The sequence below is a fragment of the Arvicanthis niloticus genome, chromosome 13, assembly GCF_011762505.2.
Source record: "Arvicanthis niloticus isolate mArvNil1 chromosome 13, mArvNil1.pat.X, whole genome shotgun sequence".
In the NCBI taxonomy this organism is placed as follows: Eukaryota; Metazoa; Chordata; class Mammalia; order Rodentia; family Muridae; genus Arvicanthis; species Arvicanthis niloticus.
In genome coordinates this window covers 19463980-19468045 of record NC_047670.1, presented here as the reverse complement: position 1 = coordinate 19468045, position 4066 = coordinate 19463980, and the positions used below count along the sequence as shown (strand labels likewise).

Below are 4066 nucleotides of genomic sequence, written 5' to 3'. Positions count from 1 at the left end.
GACCGGAGCTGTGAGGGGCGGAGGGTGCAGGAGGAGGCGCGCGCTCGCTCTCCGTGTCCCCTGCTGCCCGGCAGAGACTCAGGCGCCGCCGCTGCCGCTCCGGGCCGCGCCGCGCTCGCACTGCTGCGGGAGGTGGCGAGGCGCGCGAGGGAGGGGCGCGCCTGGGCTGTGGGGAGGGGAGACTATGCCATCAGCGAAAGGAGGATTGGCTGCATCCAAAGCCAGTCCGGATGCAAACTCACAACCCAGCCTCGGTCGCGTGGAGTGCAAGGGGATCGTGGCGTGGGTGGGAGTTGAAGGGGTTGATGGGGGTGGGGGAGACGTGAGGTTTGGAGGGGGGGGCACCTTCTACATTTGTCACCGCGTCAGTGCTGGGCAGCTGCCAGGCCACCCTTCCCCCGCTCCCCTTCCAGCAACTTCTTCCAACAGCCTCTTCCAACGGACCCTCTAACTCTCCTCCCTAATGCCTCGCCCATCTAGCAGGGCACAAAGAAATCTCAGTCTCCTTCCATAAACTTTGTGCTTCCAGTTACTGCTACCCTCCTGGAGCCCCTGCCCTCCGCCCTCACAGTTTCTTGGCAGGAAGGTTAGGCCACTGGCAAAGTCCCCGGCGAAAGCCAGCTGATCACAAATGCCAACTGTGTGTCTTGGGGCCCGTTAAGTCCTCTCATCTGCCCAGGCTCTCAGGAGACTATTTCATCGCTGTCAGAGTTCCCAGGAGATTGCTGCGGACGCGGACCATCCCCCACTAGGCCCACGAGAGTGGGGTGATGAGCTGCGCTCAAAGTGCTATTCTGCATCTTGCTTGAGTTTCCATTTGAAATAGTAAAATCCCGGAATCGGGAGTCAGGCAGATATTTTTCTCACATCCAAAAGGACGAAGGTTAGCTGGATAATTCGCTGTAGGCAGGAAGGGAACTACCATCTCCAATAGGAAATACTAACTTTTTACGAAGTCTGTGGGAGTTCTGCAGCTCCACCCTGCCCCCATGACCTTCCATTCTCCTAGTTCTGCCACAGGGAAGCACCGTGGAGCTAATAAAAGATTTGATCTTGTTCTAATTTTTCAATCAGGTAAGACCCAGCAACTATTTCCTGGTTCTTTGGTTTATTGAGTTCTGTTTCTTGTATACTTATTCGATGTGTGCTTACGGTTTGAGAAAAGGTGAGACACAAGAGAACATTATTTTGGGGTGATTGCATAGCGTGATTTTGTTAAATTAAGGTGAGCAAGGTTAGCTTAGTTTCCCAGTTTTGTATAGAGTGAGTATAAAATGCCATTCTTTCAGGTGTGCTGAAAGGGTTGGGGTTGTGTGGAACCAGCAACTTTATGTAATCGTTATTTACTAATAAACTCCTATGAAGTTGACATGAATTCCCTAGATACTGCCAATGTTTCCCCAAGGAGGCTATGAACTTGTCCACTCTGACATGAAATTGTGTCCCCTTTCTTTGGTTGACTAGCATACGTGTGAGCATCACCAAATGATGCTCTAAAGGGGTCTGAGATCAGCACAGAGCCTGGGCTAACTGAGCACAATGGAGGCTAGCAGGATGCTCCGTGTGTGTAAAAGGCACTCTACTCAGTGTTGATTACTCCACCAGGACGCCGTTTTAAAGGTGTAAAGAGTTACCTCATGAAAGGTATGGCTGAGCAAATCTTAACACAAGGCTGAAGACCAATTGTGTCTTTTATCGAATGGCATTAGCTATATGACCATATGAGGTTATAACAGTACAGTACATGGTCCTTGGCAACTGAAAAGGCAGTAAGTGACCAAGTCTTTGCCTGGAAGAGCCAACAAATTATGATCTTAAGTACCATGAAAAGCAAGGTTATTTGTACTTGTATGGGGGGGGGTGTGAAAAAAAAAACAGAGGCTACAGCTTTTTACCTCCTTCATTCTCAAACCATTACAGTTGAATTGGCATGCGCGGAATCTTAGAATTGGATTTATTGTACATTACAGTTTTCATAGATCTGTCACAGAATGGGTTGGCTGACTTATATCACCCAAAAGGAATGTCCACTGGAATTAAAATAATACAGCACTTAATGTTTCTTTTGGCGTCTGAAATGGTTAAATATGCAAAGCAAAGGAGATACAAATAAATCGGAGCTGAATATTCAGTTTAAAAGCTGTAAGGTATAAAAGTCAGTATATTTAAGGCCAGATTGATAAAATAACCAGAGTACATTGTTATAAATAGTATACTAGTTTATCCAAATGCATAAATATATATCAATTCCAGTTTGCATGAATGAAATAAAGTGAACACTCCTACATCTATTTCTCATCGTTTTTAAATGAGACTATGAATTATATTTAAGGTTCAATTTCTATTTTCTCTAGTTTAACTCACCATGGTTATAAAATGAAAAGACAGCAAAACCCATAAGCAATTATCTCTGTCCAAATGGATCCACCAGCTCCAAACCACAGTTACATGGCTACCAAACAATGATTATGAAAACCACAGTTGAGCAAAGCATCAGGAAACGATATTGCAAAACCACAGCAACAAATGTGTCTGTGATATTGAAAACCACAATTCACAACTAATACCCCGTGTCGCCAATAACTATTAACTATACATGTGCAAATGTGTAAGTAACCGCACAAAATAATTTCTCATTTACTTAAAAATGAATTATTCATTTTGAGACTCGCTGACTTAATGCCTGCATATTGGTTTGTTTAGAAAAGTTTCTGCTTCTCATAAAAAATCCCTTTAAATCCTATACAAAATGATAGTTAATTTAAAAGCAAAGAACATGCATTTCTAATAATAGCATCTGAAACGTTTAAAGGATTGATCTGCAATCAATCTGAAATGAATACCTACCCTTCTACTCTTTTTCCTAAAGTCTGGGAAGTAAAAATGCATGTTAGAAGAGACTGATTAGGAGAGAAACAATAGAAAGAATTTGATTACAAACTCAATGAGAATACTGTTGTATATAGTCTCAAATAGATACCCTTAGCAAGAAATTATGTCTGAGAGAAAATGAAAGACCAGTTCCAAAACTATTGTGTTGTGGAAAAAATCAAATGTTTATCAACAGATGGATGACATGTTATTATTTACAAGTTCATAAGGATGTTATAGTTTAAAATTAATATACAAAGTGCCCAGTTCAACACAAGTGTCAAATGGCTGGGCATAAATTATTCAGGATAAGTATGCTGCACGCACTGCTTGGTACATACTTACCCTGATCATACTTGCAACTTATCTGAAATTCAAATTTAACTGGCTATCTTGTATTTCATCAAGAAAGCCTACAAATGTAGGATTTTTGCATTTTCATACATATGAATATTTACAATACTGTTTATAGAAAAGGTACAGAAACGCTGAAGTACCTCCTGCAGTCATAAATATTTTTTAATTATGATTGATGTGATATTTAAGGAAGGGAAAGGTAGAAGGTTCAAATTTCTCTGCAAAAAAATTCTAAATATTTTGGCACAATACAGAAATTCAATTCTTGGAATAAGCGGAATGCATTCATGTCTGTCTTACTTTGGGATTTGTTTTTTAAATGAGTAAATTTTCTCCAAGGGATCAAGAAATTGATAAAGCAACCTTACAGACCACTTCTTATTAGGCAGCAGCACATTCTTTATTACGATAGAAACAGCAAAAGGCTGAATGTTTGCCTTTGTATCATAGCCAGAAGTTGAGCACAGTTATCTGCCTTTGATTTAAGATTATAACAATGAATTGAACAAGAATGAAGTATGAAAATGCTGTTTATTATCGTTGATTTTTTACAATTTCAGCACTTTAAAATTAAAGATCAATAAATTCACCTGAGTAGCAATCACGTTTCATAGCTATGGAAATGACTGTCTGCTTTCTTGAAAAGAGAGCGATGAAAACATTCAGTCACTGCACTTTATGAGCCTGTCAGTTCCTAGCAGAAGCTGGTATGCACAAATATTTGTCTAAGTGTATCTACTAAATTTATCTGATTATCAAAGATACACAAAAATATTTCTGTATCATTATGGTTTCAAAACTCAGTTCTCGTTATTTTCAAATGCTTTTGAGCTCCAGG

The 4066-nt window shown here is 40.9% G+C and overlaps 1 protein-coding gene across 1 annotated transcript in view; it reads right to left on the bottom strand.

Moving 5' to 3' along the window:
* Positions 1–113, bottom strand: part of Zfpm2 (zinc finger protein, FOG family member 2) — a 425491-nt gene extending 425378 nt beyond the window's left edge. The window contains exon 1 of the mRNA XM_034516530.2: positions 1–113. This exon is cut by the window's left edge and continues 427 nt beyond it. The gene's annotated coding sequence lies outside the window, so the exon portion shown is untranslated.
* Positions 114–4066: the final 3953 nt, after the last annotated feature.